This window comes from Spinacia oleracea, chromosome 4 (genome assembly GCF_020520425.1).
Source record: "Spinacia oleracea cultivar Varoflay chromosome 4, BTI_SOV_V1, whole genome shotgun sequence".
Classification (NCBI taxonomy): Eukaryota; Viridiplantae; Streptophyta; class Magnoliopsida; order Caryophyllales; family Amaranthaceae; genus Spinacia; species Spinacia oleracea.
In genome coordinates, this window is record NC_079490.1 from 96,250,409 (window position 1) to 96,266,759 (window position 16,351).

At 35.0% G+C, this 16,351-nt stretch overlaps 2 long non-coding RNA genes across 4 annotated transcripts; both read left to right on the forward strand.

Annotated features, from left to right (window-relative positions):
- The first annotated feature begins 586 nt into the window (after positions 1-586).
- On the forward strand, positions 587-7,994 carry LOC110796388 (uncharacterized). Of its 2 annotated transcripts, none has more exons than XR_008918883.1 (6): positions 587-1,224; positions 1,477-1,541; positions 2,307-3,293; positions 3,700-3,768; positions 5,085-5,164; positions 7,739-7,994. It is a non-coding gene; the product is annotated as an uncharacterized lncRNA (long non-coding RNA). The 2 variants fall into 2 exon arrangements; XR_002535570.2 differs by having other exon boundaries at positions 5,088-5,164.
- Positions 7,995-14,096: 6,102 nt separating this feature from the next.
- Positions 14,097-15,503, forward strand: LOC110796387 (uncharacterized). 2 transcript variants are annotated; one of them, XR_008919031.1, is made up of 4 exons: positions 14,097-14,602; positions 14,949-15,065; positions 15,183-15,296; positions 15,399-15,503. It is a non-coding gene; the product is annotated as an uncharacterized lncRNA (long non-coding RNA). The 2 variants fall into 2 exon arrangements; XR_008919032.1 differs by lacking the exon at positions 14,097-14,602 and having other exon boundaries at positions 14,957-15,065; positions 15,163-15,296.
- The last annotated feature ends 848 nt before the right edge of the window (positions 15,504-16,351 follow it).

Below are 16,351 nucleotides of genomic sequence, written 5' to 3' on the forward strand. Positions count from 1 at the left end.
TCTAAACACATTCTTAAACACACTTCTTGTAATACCCCGAATTTTGAAAACTCGATTAATTATGCTTAAGTTATTTTTATTTAGCCTAAAACCGTTTTAATCCTAATTTCGATCTTTATTTTGATTAACGAAGTTTTATTTTACTTGAATTTTAATAATGTTACACGATTTATTATTTTTCAGGTTTTATAATTTAATTTCATATTTACGAGCTTAACTATATTTTACATTTTATTTCGTCATTTATAAATTAATTTAAAGTTTTTATTAACGACAAATTTTATTCGAAAGCTAAATTTATTTTTAATAGCACTTAAAAGTATTATTTAGAAAATTATTTTTACTCAAGGAAATTTATTTGATTTTCAGATTAATGCCCAAAATAAGTAATTAAATTCTGAAAATTTATTAAATTCCTAAAATACCCTCATTCATCCATGGAACCAAAAATCAGTTTCTTCCTTTTCTTCTTCTCCTTCACGTAACTCTTTGCCATGAAAGTCAAAACCTCAACTTTCCATTTGTCATAATCTCCATTTTCATTCTCAAAGTGATTCAACAATTCATTGACACTATTCTGAAATTCAAAGCCTTAGTCACCATGTTCTTGATATTCCTTTGACATTTGTCATCAAAACCTTGCAAATAATCTCACTACATACATCAATGGACAATCCACCATTTCTATAAATAACTGTTCAATTAGACTGAAATTTCAAGCAAAAACAACCATCAACAAACAATAACCATTTCAATTTCAGTTTCAAATTCGATTTTGATTTTCATTTCTAAATTACCTCTTACATTGAATTCAAACTAAAAACTACCACAACCACCACCGTGATTGCCGCCACCACCACCCTTGACCGTTGCCACCACCACAACAACCCACCACCACCACTCCCTTTGCCGCCCTCTCTCTCCTCCTCACTCGACCCCCCTGCCTTCACGCCCAGCCAGCACCACCGTGCTGCTGCGCTGGCGACGCTCCACCCCCTTTCATCCTTACTGCCGCCACGAAACCCAAACACGCCTCCCTTCCCTGCCGCCGGCAGCCGACCACCACCCAACTTCCTCCATTTCCTCCTTCCTCTGTCATGCGTGCTTCTTGCTTTCCCTCTTCTTCGTTCGACTTCCAGGAACCCAGGAAATAAATTGCTTCTTTTTTTCCAGTAAACCCACAACAAAAAGGGCTGGCCCAATTCTAAAATAGTTGGGTTTTCGGTGAGTTAATGATATTCTCTATTTTCTGATTTTCTAACTCATTACTTGTATTCATGTTTGTAATAAATAAAATTTGATATATAATTTAACATTTGGTTAGAAAGAAAACGTATTTATATTATTATTATTATTATTATTATTATTTTTTCTGAAATAAGTTACTATCTTGATTTAAAAATAGAATTTTAATAAATAGTAATTTTAAAAGTATTTATCGTTTTAATATTAATTCAATAATTAAATATTTTAAAGGAATTCAGACTCGAAGCTCAGAAGGAACGCACCAAGGAAAAGGCTTAACAAATCGCGGAATTGAGGTAACGGTTATTGCTAGTACCCGCAATCCCTTCAAAATGTATTTATGTATGAAAGATGTTATGAACGATTGATGTTTTATAATGTTGTTTTATGATTTGCGGGATTACAAGCATGATTTGATTGAATTGTTTTATGATAATACAGCTTTATGCAAAGTATTGGTTTAATGAACTTTATTCCTGAAAGAAATGATTTTATGAAATAACGAGATTTAATGGTTTTATTAAACTATCCTGAATGAGTGAGATTTTCCTGATTAATGTTCCTTTAAAAGAAATGTAAACATGATAAATGAAAGTGTAAGAACTGGTCAAGTTCCCCTGATATAGAGCCGAGGCTCCCCCTGATAAGAAGCACTGGTTTCCCCTGATATGGAACCAAGGTTCCTCCTGATAAGAAGCACTAGCTTCCCCTGATATGGAACCAAGGTTCCCCCTGATAAGAAGCACTGGCTTCCCCTGTTATGGAGCACTGACTCCCCCTGTTATGAAGCATTGGCTTCCCCTATTCGTAGGAGACGTCCTATCATGTTTTCCTGTAAAGTCATGACGACCAGAATAATACTGTTAAAAGGAAAAAGGTTAAAGAAATGATTTTTCTGAAATAATGTTCTGAAATGATGTTTTTGAAGTGATGTTTATTAAATGTTTTACTATATTCTATTCTCCCTGTTTATTAAATAAAATGAATTGCAATGATGTTACGATGCTAGGGTAGCTCGTTACTGATTCTTCGGCTAACCGTTTTTTTTTGTTTTTTTTTAGGTACTGTTGGGGACCACGGGAACGAATAGTGGCAAGGATTTCACTATAGCAATGTTCACCTAAGTTAATAGTTTAAGTAACGACTTTTAGTAAGTTATGTACTTTATGAAATTTAAAAGGATTATTATGTTAATTCGGAGATTTAATGGCTTTTGTTATGATGTTGACTTGTAATTCCCAAGATGGAGTTACGGCAGTAATCGAATTAGGATGTTTCCGCTGCTAAGTATGCTTAATTCCATGAATTAGAGGTCGGGCGGTACACTTCTTGCTATACAACTTCAAACACATTATGCCTACAAAGATCTGGGGTTGGGAGACTATGCTCTTGAGTCTTGGCACCTTGAGTATTATCCCCTGGCTCTTCCCGCAATCATTCATCAATCTTCCCCTTGCCCAAGCGGCGGGAGAAGGAACTTGCTAGTCTTCCAAGACGGGACACTACAAGAAAAAAGGGTTATAACAACGCCATTTTATGCAACAGTTTTGTTGGCGTTGCTATATAATAGCTATTACAACAGATAAATAATTATTAATTTAAGTAGACTTTGACTCAAGAATAGTGTTGCTATAGAAAAACTATGGCAACAATTATATATTATCATTTTGTTATTGCAACAGTTTTTACTTTTTTAATATTTTTATGAAATATTGCAACAGTTTTTTTGTCAAGTATCTAAATTAAGTAAAAAAAATAAACAAAAATATAATAAATAAAAATACGAAGTAGGTTATTGAATTTTTTCCATAGACCGCAATTTTCTTTTTAGGTTTCCCTCCTTCCCAGTTTATCGTCAAAGCCTTGTACACTTTCATCTTCTTCGTTCTTCTTCTCTTTCACCCTCATCGTCGTTCTCGATCCCCTTCATAATCATTTGTTAAAGCATGGCGAATTGGAGTTTGGCGTTTCTGAATTTGGAATTGGGTGACCAAATTGGAGAAGGAGAAATTGGTGAATTACGTTTCTGAATTGACAAGAAGAACAAGGTTAGTTGGTATATGTCTCTTCGAATCCGGTCTTAAATTTCACAACTACGCTGTTTAAATTATTAACCGGTTACAATTAGAACTTTTTTGTGTGGTTTTCTACATTAGGGTTTCTTAATTGGGGAATTCCGTTAATAGGGAATTCTGTTGAAATTTTTCTGACAGAATATACATGTCTAATTTGATACGGTAATGGAGAGAATTCATAACTTGTTGTTTGAATGTACTTATAGTAGGTTTCCAATGCTACAATTTTGAGGTTATTTCTACTTTGCGTGTTTTAATTCTAAGAATGTCGGGTCCAAATGATGCAGCTAAGCTCTGTTTGGTTTTCAAATTATGGAGATAGATTGTAATATCAGACAATCATCTTTGGATTCAATTATATTTTTTGTTTTGTTTGCAGGATTTTGGTAATATTGAAGCCCTAATGTACTCTAGACTCTAGCCATTTGTACGCCACCATTTACACCAGGTACTACCTCTCATAACTTTGCACATATGATCATTGTTATTGTGTTTAATGCTCTCTTTTATTGCTGGATGCAAGGGAAATATACAACTCAACCTATTATTGTTTTATCTTTATATGTCATTATAATGGTGACTCCATTTGCACAATGGCCTGTCTTCCTTAAGGAAATATAGTAATTATATCATATCGTGTCCTCCTTCCTGTCATATGCAGACACATAATTTGCTACAGCTTCAATAAGGTAACTAAAAGGTGCAATACATTCAGCACTTATGACATGAATGTTCCCATGTTTGTGCAAGTAATCAGGTCATCTTGTTTGAACTTCGATTATTCCTTCTTTCTACTATATTTTTAATATGGGTAAGTAATTTTGAGGTAGGGTCGCCAACAAAAAGTCTTATTTTTGTGTGCGCATATTTGTGGATGTTAGGAGGGGGGTACACATTGGATTGACATTTATATATATATCGTGTGTAAGTTATTCGTATGTGAACTTATTTGGCCATTTTCCTTCCATCTTTCAGACTATTTATGTTTTTTTTTCTATAATTATGGACAATGAAAATCAATAACTTTGATTTTTATTTTGATGGAAATTATGTCGTATGTAAGTTATTCACCGCAACCTAGTCTGTATGTGGTTTTTTTTAATAACATTATGTATGAGTATTATGGGATAGATCTGGCTAACTTTCTAAAGTAAGTGTAACACCCTAGCTACCCTCTTTGGTCATAGGCTATCACAAATCTTCACAATCCATAGAAATATCTGTAAGCTATTGAAGAAGTTAGTTGTCTTGGGATTCTTGGCAGTGTTTTTTTTATATAAGTTATGGATTCTTTAGTGCATACCTTCTAGCAAAGGAACTCACATCATATACATCTTTTGAGCCTCTTCTAGTCACGTGTTAAACATTACTTGCATCCACATTTAAGAGCTGCAAACTGTATACAACTTAAAACTCTTAAATTTGGGATTGTGTTTTGATAATTGGATGATTTTTATGTTCCCTTCGCTTAACCTTAGTTGTCTCAGCATCATGATATCAACATGATGTTACAAATCAATACTTTTAACCTTTTAGCCTTTCCTATTGTACTAATGACTATTTGCATGCAACTGAGAAATTTAAAACTCATATATCATATACGAGTCTTTGTGTCCTAATTTTGGGTTTTACGAGTTGGTAACTTAGATATACGTGTGTTATACTGATACGTCATACAAGAGTCCCAAAAAATTTGACATGTTTCGTTGTTGCTCGTTATCCATCTTTAGTTTTTTGTTTAACACATATCATGTTTTTTTGTAGCAGTATTGCAATAATAGACTTGGTCCTCGGTCAATTGATAATGGCATTTAAACAGTTCCATAGTCCTGACTGAATCAAAGGTACTTCAAATCACCAATTTTTTTTTATTCTTATTGGATTTTTGTGTAACTTTATCGTTTTGATTATCTTTTAGTTTGTTGTAACTGAAATTACTTGTTATTTAAATTAGATGTGGATTGGATGCTTGCTACTTAGGATATCCCGATTCATGAGTCATAGGGGTCAATTGTTTCTTTCTGTTGCTTTCTAGGTTTGTTGTTTATTCTGAGTTCTTCAGCTCTGTATTGTTGATCAGGCCGGTCTGCCTACTTAGGCTTGTTTCTTTGTGTTGGTCGGTTCTAATCTGTTTTCTGTATTTCTGTATTGTGTACTGATGTGTTATGATCTCTATGCCACTTATGTTCTATGCATTTATGTACTGTTGTTGTGTTGTTGGGTTTTGGATTGTTTGCCTAAGTGAACACCGGTGGAGGCTAATATGGGCTGCAAAAGTTCGTTTGAGGAAGCTTGTCTGTGTTTCCAGTCTTACTTTCGTAGATAAGTAGTTGTAGTCCAATATTGACCTCGGTTGAATTAGATAGTTATTTTTGTGTGTTGGTTTTGTTATTGCTTGTATAGCTTATAGGGCATATCTCTAAAATCTAAATCTTATCTTAGTGAAGTCTGCTTCTAGACTTGACCTTCCCCTTGCGAGTTGTGCCTAGGCTCCAGAAAGTCGGTGATCAATGACCTGTTGATCTCTTGCATCTGACTAAGATAGCTCATGACCCATTCAGCAATCAGCATGACTCCACGTTCTAGCGAGTTTGACTTTTTATGCTGCCTCACCTCATACTGATTTTAGGACCAATTGAGATACTCTTTTTGAAAGAATTATAGAAGAGACATTGTATGTGATCAATCTGACATGCGTAAAAATGATTGAATTCTTTGTTTTCTTTTTCATCTGAAGATGCAAGCTGCTCGCTGTTCAGAAACTAGGAACATTTTTGTTAACGTTGTTGTAAATTCTGCTATGATTGTTGTCTATTCTTTATGATTGTTAGTGGAGCAGAAATTGGGAGATTTGTAGCAATGATGCGTAACCTGTCTTCAATATTAAAGACTTGTGTTACCTTTGATCTTTTCCAGGTAAAAGAGATTGCTATCTGTCTCCTTAATTTTGATATGCATATCCAGGATCATATGATACTTCTAGTATCTTTGATACGCTTGTTTAATATATCAAGGAAATAGGGTTCATGTTTCCTATAACAGGGAATCGTGCCTTGCTTTAACCTTCATTTGCTTTATCTTCCCTTTCATCCTCTTTTGAGGTGGGTAAATGTCACAAGTTTGCTGTGTTCGCTGAGCTTGCTGTGTTAGATCACATACTTAGATCACATATTTCCCTGTTCGCTGAGCTTGCTGTGTTAGATCACATACTTAGAATTCTCTATATGGGGTATGTCATAGTACTCCGATCTCTTTTGTTGTATGCCCCTGTTTCTTGCTATTTCTTGTTTAAGGTTGATACAATGTATGCACATAGATCAAGATATCCTTACTTAACCATAGAGAATTTTGACTTTGACTTTGTCTGCTGGTATATTTGGAGTAGATACTGTAGAAGAGTAAAAAATCAATAAAATAGAAATCAGACTTTTCTAATGAACTACATGATTGTGAAATAATAGAAGAACACATAGATATAAATAACATAACATGTATCTCTAATACAAAGAACATCAATAAGTTGGAAAATATAAAGAAGTTGACACTCCTTTTACAATGAACAGACAAAAGGAACTAAAAGAACATGATTTTGTAACTTAAAGAACAACGATTAGTCTGGAAAATAGGAACAACAATTAATATGGAACATGTACAAGTATTAAAAAGAACTTTAATATGTATATTAATGAAAGGGCCTTGAAACAAAAAAAAAGACATGTTATTATAACAACTAATATACTCCGTACTATGTATCTTCCAACAGGGTATGCTATTCAAGTCTAGGTATTTAATTATTCATGTCCCAAAGGATGTATCTTTGTACTTTGAGATAAAATGTGAGGATTCTTATAAATTTCTAAGGATGTTCTGGACTAATTCACAATGAAAACAAAGATTAGCTGTGTAAGTTGTGATCTAAGGGTAATTTTCTTGAGGGCATCAATATTTTGATATTATCAATACGCTATTGCTGAAAATTGATCCGCATCGCTGTTTCCTACTGATTCTTGTTTAAATCATTAACTGATTTCACAGATGTCGCATTTGTGATGGTGATTTTTCTGTTTTGTGCATGTAGACTTTCCCTTCTGTTTTGTGCTTTAGCATAAATGACATAAGGTGCTTATGGCCATATGGGCTGTTGATCGGTGCCTACTGTGTTTGTGAAATGGCATATAGAACTAGTTTTAAGGACTGTATGAAGTTGACTTCTTTTTTCTTTTGTTTTGCAAAAATCTTAGTTTGTTGTATATCATAGGCTGCTATTGTAAACTTATTTGGTTAACAAGTTCATTCCTGTTTTTTAAGGTTTATCTTTTGTCATTCATGTTAAGCTTCTTTTTTCTTAAATATTTGGATTTTATTCATTGATATTGAATTCTTATTAAAATGTTATACTTGATTTGTTTGTTGTGCAGGATGGTGCATATAGTCAAGAAGTACGAGCTACTTAAAATATGTGGAGATTTATAGGGCACAAAATATTAGACAGGTTTTAAGAAATAAAGCTATCGTATTGTGATTATTGCAGGATTTTTTAATTTTAATGGAGGTAGTTTTAGAACCAATATTTTTTTGAACTATTCAGGCAATTGTAATATTATTATTCTTATAAATTTACAAATTTTAAACTTATTTGTTATGAAAATCTTATTATATGTAGTTCACATTTATTACAGGTATATGGATAACTAAATCCATTTGAGAATATAGCTATAGATCAATTGAAAGCTTTGTATTACAGGTATATGGATAACTAAATCCATTTGAGAATGTAGCTATAGATCAATTGAAAGCTTTGTATTAGAGGTATATGGATAACTAAATCCATTTGAGAATGTAGCTATAAATCAATTGAAAGCATTGTCATAAGCTCAATTTAAAACGTTGCCGTATATAAACTCAATTTAAAGTGTTGCCATAAACTCAATTGAAACCGTTACCATAAGCTCAATTGAAACCGTTGCCGTAAGCTCAATTGAAAGTGTTGCCATAAGCTTAATTGAAAGCGTTACCATAAGCTCGATTGAAAGTGTTGCTATAACTAAAACTAAAAGTGTTGCCATAAACTCAAATAGAAAATGTTGCTATAGGTACAATTAGATGTGTTACCATAAGTGTAAGAAAGTGTTGCCTTAGTTGTAAACTTCAACCAACAACTAACTAATAAGTGTTGCCTTAAGTTGGCAAAAACTGTTGCCTTAAACGTGTAAATGTTGGCTTAAGTCGTTGAATAACTGTTACCTTATGTTAAAAGTGTTGCCTATAAAAAGCGTTGCCATAGTTAATTATGGCACCATTGTATTATAACTGTTGCCTAAATCCGGGAAACTGTTGCTATAAACTTATAGCAACGCCCCCTATTGGTAACGGTTTTTAAACCGTTGTTATAGGCCTATTGCAACGGTTAATTGATGTATGGTAACTATTTATTGTCGTTGCTATAAGAATATCAAGGGTTCGGCGGTCTCATACTTCCTATCCGACTGTCCCATTGAGGCAGAAGAGGAGGATTATGACTTACCCGATGAGCAAATCCTAATGACCAGCGATGGCAGTTGGTCGCTGCACTTTGACGACGCCTCAAATCAGAACGGATGCGGTGTTAAGGTGATCTTAGTAGCCCCGGACGCCACTCATATTCCAATGTCAGCAAAATTACAATTCAATGTCGATCACGAATAATGCGGCAGAATATGAAGGATGCATTATGGGCCTGGAAGCCGCCTTAGCATTGGGTGTCCAGAAACTTCGAGTGTACGGGGATTCCTCCCTAATCATCAATCAAATTTCCGGAAAATGGATAGTTAGAAGCGAAAGCTTGGCCCCATACCAATCCTATCTTGAGAAGATGTCTGAGCAAGTAGAAGAGCTTCGCTACAACTACCTCCCAAGAGAGGATAATCAATTCACCGACGCACTGGCAAAACTGGCATCAATTATCAACATTCCAAATGGCATGGCTGAAATGCCACTTACAATTGAAACGCGTCAAGAAGCAGCATATGTCTATGCTATTGACGACGCCGAGCCTGACAAAGATGATCTTTGGTTTACAAACATTCAAAGGTATCTACAAAACTCTGAGTATCCCCCGCACTTTTCAAGAAAGAGTCAAAGAGCTTTACGCCTACAATAAGCCAACTTCGTCATAGAAGGCGACGTGCTATACAAAAGGGTCCCCTAGCGGCCCCAATCTCCGATGTGTTGACAAGAACGAAGCACAAAGAGTCATGGACATCGTGCATGTCGGAGTCTGTGGTACCCACATGAATAGGAAGATGTTGGCCCTCAAAGTCATCAGGGCTCGGTATTACCGGACCACCCTCGAACGGGATTGTTACTTCTTCGTCAAGAAATGTCCTACCTGTCAAAAGTGTGCAAACCTGAAGCACATTCCCCCATCCTTGCTATATTCTCAATCATCACCATGGCCATTCTCACCTTGGAGTATCGACGTCATCGGCAAAGTCACTCTAACAAGCACCGGGGGTCATGCGTTCATACTGGTTGCAATCGACTATTTCACTAAGTGGGTCGAAGCCAAGTCATTCAAAGTGTTGGGTTCCAAGCAAATGGCCCAGTTCATACAAAAAACATCATATGCCGATACGGCTTTCCCCACGAGTTCATTAGTACCAGGGAACCCATTTCCAAGGAGAGTGTGAAGATCTATTCACCAAGTACAAGATTCAACATCACCGTTCTTCGCCTTATCGCCCGCAAACTAATGGGGTAGTCGAAGCAACGAACAAGAATGTCAAAGTCATCATCATGAAAATGACAACCAATTACAAAGACTGGCCCCAAAAGCTGCACTTTGCATTGTGGGGGTATCGAACTTCAATCCGCACTTCAACGGGCGCAACCCCATTTTCATTGGTCTATGGAATGGAAGCGGTACAACCTATTGAGCTAGAAATACCCTCCCTAAGGATAGTCCTCGAAAGCAAAATCCCAGAAGCTGCATGGGTACAAGCAAGATATGACGACCTAGTTATGCTCGATGAGCGTCGGCTTTAAGCCGCTCAGAATGTACAAGTCTATCAGCGCCGAGTGGCAAAACATTTCAACAAGAGGGTCAGAACCTGAAACATCAAGGAAGGCGAGCTTGTCCTGAAATCCCTTCGCAAGAGCGTCATGGAACCAAGGGGAAAATTCAGACCCAACTGGGCAGGGCCGTATATTGTCAAGAAAATCCTCTCCGGGGGAGCAGTCCAATTAACAGATGTCGATGGGACAGAGTTCCGTTCCTTGACAAACCTCGATCAGCTCAAGAAGTTCTTTGTCTAAGTTCTAGATTCAAAATTCAAAGTCAAATTTAAAAAGTTCTTTAAGTTAGAACTACGTTTGGCCTGATTCCTTAACGGGAGACTTAGGCAACGTCATTCCGAAGTCTAGCCACCTTAATACAGAATAAATCAAAGTTTCCTCAATTAAGGGCATCCTAAAAATCAAATCAAAATTAAAAATTCAATTGTTGTTGTTTTTATTCCAAATGTGCAAATTAAAAAGCAAAGCATGTTCAAGCGAAAATTAACACAATAAGGCCCTGTTCTTTTTGGCTTAATTTCAGTTTCAGGACTTATTTGGCAGTTCAATTCAGTTCAGTTCAGTTCAGTTCAGTTCAGGAGCATTCAGTTCAATTCAGTTCAGTTCAGTTCAGTTCAGTTCAGTTCAGGAGCATTAAGTTCAGTTCAGTTGAATTCAATTCAATTTAACTTAATAATAATAATAATAACAATAATATTAATAATAATAATAATAATATATTACTATTATTATTATTATTATTATTATTATTATTAGTATTATTATTAATTAATATTACTTATATTATTATTTATATTATTGTATTACTTATTATTTATATTTATATTATTATATTATTATATTACTTATTATTTATATTTATATTTATATTTATATTATTATATTAATTATTATTATTATTATTATTATTTATAACTAATTATTTTTTAATAATTAATATAATTTATTTTTATTTTTATTAATTAGTTACGGATTATTAGTTATATTCTTAGTTATAAATGATAATAGAACTACCAGGTTGGAATGAAGTGAAGTAAAGTTCAAAGCCTTTTCATTTCCACTAAACACAATTCCTAAACACATCTTCTAAGCACATTCTTAAACAAACTTCTTGTTATACCCCGAATTTTGAAAACTCGATTAATTATGCTTAAGTTATTTTTATTTAGCCTAAAACCGTTTTAATCCTAATTTCGATCTTTATTTTGATTAACGAAGTTTTATTTTACTTGAATTTTAATAATGTTACACGATTTATTATTTTTCAGGTTTTATAATTTAATTTCATATTTACGAGCTTAACTATATTTTACATTTTATTTCGTCATTTATAAATTAATTTAAAGTTTTTATTAACGACAAATTTTATTCGAAAGCTAAATTTATTTTTATTAGCACTTAAAAGAATTATTTAGAAAATTATTTTTACTCAAGGAAATTTATTTGATTTTCAGATTAAAGCCGAAAATAAGTAATTAAATTCTGAAAAATTATTAAATTCCTAAAATACCCTCATTCATCCATGGAACCAAAAATCAGTTTCTTCCTTTTCTTCTTCTCCTTCACGTAACTGTTTGCTATGAAAGTCAAAACCTCAATTTTCCATTTGTCATCTCCATTTTCATTCTCAAAGTGATTCAGCAATTCATTGACCTAATCTGAAATTCAAAGCCTTAGTCAACATGTTCTTGATATTCCTTTGACATTTGTCATCAAAACCTTGCAAATAAGCTCACTAACTACATAAATCGACAATCCACCATTGCTATAAATAGCTGTTCAATTAGACTGAAATTTTAAGCAAAAACAACCATCAACAAACAATAACCATTTCAATTTCAGTTTCAAATTCGATTTTGATTTTAATTTCTAAATTACCTCTTAAATTGAATTCAAACTAAAAACCACCACAACCACCACCGTGGCTGCCGCCACCACCACCCTGACCGTTGCCACCACCACGACAACCCACCACCACCACCCCCTTTGCCGCCCTCTCTCTCCTCCTCACTTGACTCCCCTGCCTTCACGCCCAGCCAGCACCACCATGCTCCTGCACTGGCGACGCTCCACCCCCTTTTCTCCTTCCTGCTGCTGCGACACCCAAACACGCCTCCCTTCCCTGCCGCCGACAGCTGACCACCACCCAACTTCCTCCCTTTCCTCCTTCCTCTGCTGTGCGTGCTGCTTGATTTTCCTCTTCTTCGTTCGACTTCCAGGAACCCAGGAAACAAATTGCTTCTTTTTTTCCAGTAAACCCACAACAAAAAGGGCTGTCCCAATTCTAAAATAGTTGTGTTTTTGGTGAGTTAATGATATTCTCCATTTTCAGATTTTCTAACTCATTACTTGTATTCATGTTTGTAATAAATAAAATTTGATATATAATTTAACATTTGGTTAGAAAGAAAACTTATTTATATTATTATTAATTTTTTTTGCTGAAATAAGTTACTATCTTGATTTAAAAATAGAATTTTAATAAATAATAATTTTAAAAGTATTTATCGTTTTAATATTAATTCAATAATTTAATATTTTAAAGGAATTCAGAATCGGAGCTCAGAAGGAACGCACCAAGGAAAAGGTTTAACAAATCGCGGAATTGAGGTAACGGTTATTGCTAGTACCCGCAATCCCTTCAAAATGTATTTATGTATGAAAGATGTTATGAACGATTAATGTTTTATAATGTTGTTTTATGATTTGCGGGATTACAAGCATGATTTGATTGAATTATTTTATGATAATACAACTTTACGCAAAGTATTGGTTTAATGAATTTTATTCCTGAAAGAAATGATTTTATGAAATAACGAGATTTAATGGTTTTATTAAAGTATCCTGAATGAGTGAGATTTTCCTGATTAATGTTCCTTTAAAAGAAATGTAAACATGATAAATGAAAGTGTAAGAACTGGTCAAGTTCCCCTGATATAGAGCCTAGGCTCCCCCTGATAAGAAGCACTGACTTCCCCTGATATGGAACCAAGGTTCCCCCTGATAAGAAGAACTGGCTTCCCCTGATATGGAACCAAGGTTCCCCCTGATAAGAAGAACTGGCTTCCCCTGATATGGAACCAAGGTTCCCCCTGATAAGAAGCACTGGCTTCCCCTGTTATGGAGCACTGACTCCCCCTGTTATGAAGCACTGGCTTCCCCTGTTCATAGGAGACGTCCTACCATGTTTTCCTGTAAAGTCCTAACGACCAGAATAATACTGTTAGAAGGAAAAAGGTTAAAGAAATGATGTTTCTGAATTAATGTTCTGAAATGATGTTTTTTAAATGTTTTACTATATTCTATTCTCCCTGTTTATTAAAGAAAATGAATTGAAATGATGTTACGATGCTAGGGAAGCTCGTTACTGAGTCTTCGGCTAACCGTTTTGTTTTTTGTTTTAGGTACTGCTGGGGACCACTGGAACGAATTATAGTCACTAGTAGAAAAAACTCCTGTTGCAGCCCCCTTGTTGCAGCGTACATGTATTAATACGCTTCAACAACCAGCCGGTCAACGCGGGTCAAACCCTTTAAAGGGTTGTTGCAGCGTACAATTTAATTGTTCCCCGCAATAAACATTTTTGCAAGGGGCTTTTATTTGTTCGCTGCAATAGCCTCTATCCTGTTGCAGCGTACATCTCTTTGTTCGCTGCGATAGGTCAGTCTAAAATTAATTTGTTCTCTGTAACAGTCTCAAAAATTTACTCGCGTTCAAGGGACTTAATTTTATTTTTCATTTTCAAAATTTTCAATTCTTCCATTCTTCCCTCACCTCAGCTCTACCGGAAACACCGCCCTTCTTCTTCTTCTTCTTCGATCTTCCTCTCAACTTTGTTCACCTTCCCATCTACATTGTTCATCTTCCTCTCTACTTTGTTCAACTCTGGGTTTTTTCTCTCTCCTCTGCTTCTCAGTCATTCTCCTCTACTCCTCTTATCTGGTGCGGTAGAAAAATATTTCACAAGCAGACCTAACTTGCCGTAATTCAACCACGGAGACCTAGGTTGCCGAGATTTCACAAGCAAACCTAGCACGACGGCACCATTACCTTCTCTTGCCGGGATTTTGATTTGTAATTAAGTTTAAGAAATTAGGGTTTTTGAAGAATTTCGGGATTTGGGAGTTCGGGCGTTTCGTATCGGCGGCAAAGCACTACTCGGAACCACTCCACAGCAGCAGCGGAGTGACGGACGATAGCCCGCGGTGGTGGTTGACGGAGCTTGCTAGGTCTGTTTTTTATTTTTGTATTTTCAATTAAAATTAATAATTAAATTGTATTTGAATTATTTTGTGCAATTATGTTTTATACTTTGTAAATATAAATTGAAGAATCGAGAGCCTTGTGCACTGCGATTGTAGGTTGGTTTGATTTAGTTAATTGGAGTTGGCAAGTTAACTAAAGTATCAGTTTAGTGGTCAGTTGGGAAATTAATGAATTAAGCAATGTATTACCTGGTCTGGCTTTATGGTATGCAGGCTTTAAGTTAATGGACTGATGTCTGGTTGAATCATGAATCAATTTCGATTTAGTCATGCTGATTATCCCTCTTTCTTGCCCTGTTTCTTGTTTTAGGATGATTGGTGAATGGTGGTTCCTTCAATGTCAGAAATTAAAGCCATGGTTGCTGACATGCTAGACTTGCGTTTCGCGGATGATTCTTTTGATGTGGTTATTGAGAAAGGAACAATGGTAAGAACACCATTTCTAGTCTGGACTTCATTTTTTCTCTTTCGAAAGTGCAATTTGGCTTTTAATCTGCCAAGTTTGAATAAACTTGTGATTCAAGGATGTATTGTTCGTGGACAGTGGTGATCCGTGGAACCCAAAACCTGAAACCGTAAGCAAGGTAACGACAATGCTTCAAGGCATCATCGGGTCTTGAAGCCAGATGGTATCTGCATATCAATTTCTTTTGGGCAGGTAAATGCATTCGAAATTTTGTTTTCTGAGCTAGTGCATAAGTTTAAAAGGTTTTCCGTTTCTTCTCTTTACTGTTCCTTAACTTTCTGTTGTATGTTGCAGCCACACTTCAGGCGTCCGTTATTTGAAGCTCCTAATTTTACATGGTCTATGAAATGGAGTACCTTTGGTGATGGATTCCATTATTTCTTCTACACTCTAAAGAAGGTTAGTTTAATTGCTTATGGTTGTATAAACACTACGTAAAAAGTATGAACTAGGTTAGATTTTAAGCCTGAGAACATGAACAACAATTACTAAAATAAAATCTTTATTGATTCCTATTATCTGCATTTTGAAATTGCTATTAAGTTGCAATTCGAAGTCGTACAAAACGACATTTTCGCTCCCAACTATGAACTAAAGAACCTAAGCACTCATTCTAAACTTACTGAATGTTTTATATGCTTAGTTTTAACTTTCTAGGACTCATTCCAATCCATTTATTTACATTTAAGGCTCATTGTGTCTTTATAGGTCATATTTAGGCTAAAATGACATTTTCGTTCCCAACGTTAACTAAAGAACCTAAGGACTCATTTTAAACTTATTATATGATTAATATGCTTAGTTTTAAGTTTCTAAGACTTATTATAATCTACTTATACATATTTAAAGCTTGTTTGATCGTTATAGGACATATTTAGGCTAAAACGACATTTTCGCTCCCAACTTTGAACTAAAGAACCTAAGGACTCATTTCAAATCTTTTACATGATTAATGTGCTTAGTTTTAAATTGCAACTTTTGATTGAAGTGCCCTCTATGTTAACCTACTTCTTAGAGACTTATAGACCACTATATTTCTCACACTATCTTTTAGGGAAGTACCTTAATCTCCTCTTTCAGCCGCATCCAAGTAAATATTCCCAAGTTCAAATTGAGTTGGTCACCATAATGACATATGCCTTCGTATGATATTCATATTTGCTGCTTATCTTTATATACCGACAATACTTCAAACATTGTTACCCATCTAGGATGAGATCTGAAACTCAAAAGTAACCACAAAAGTT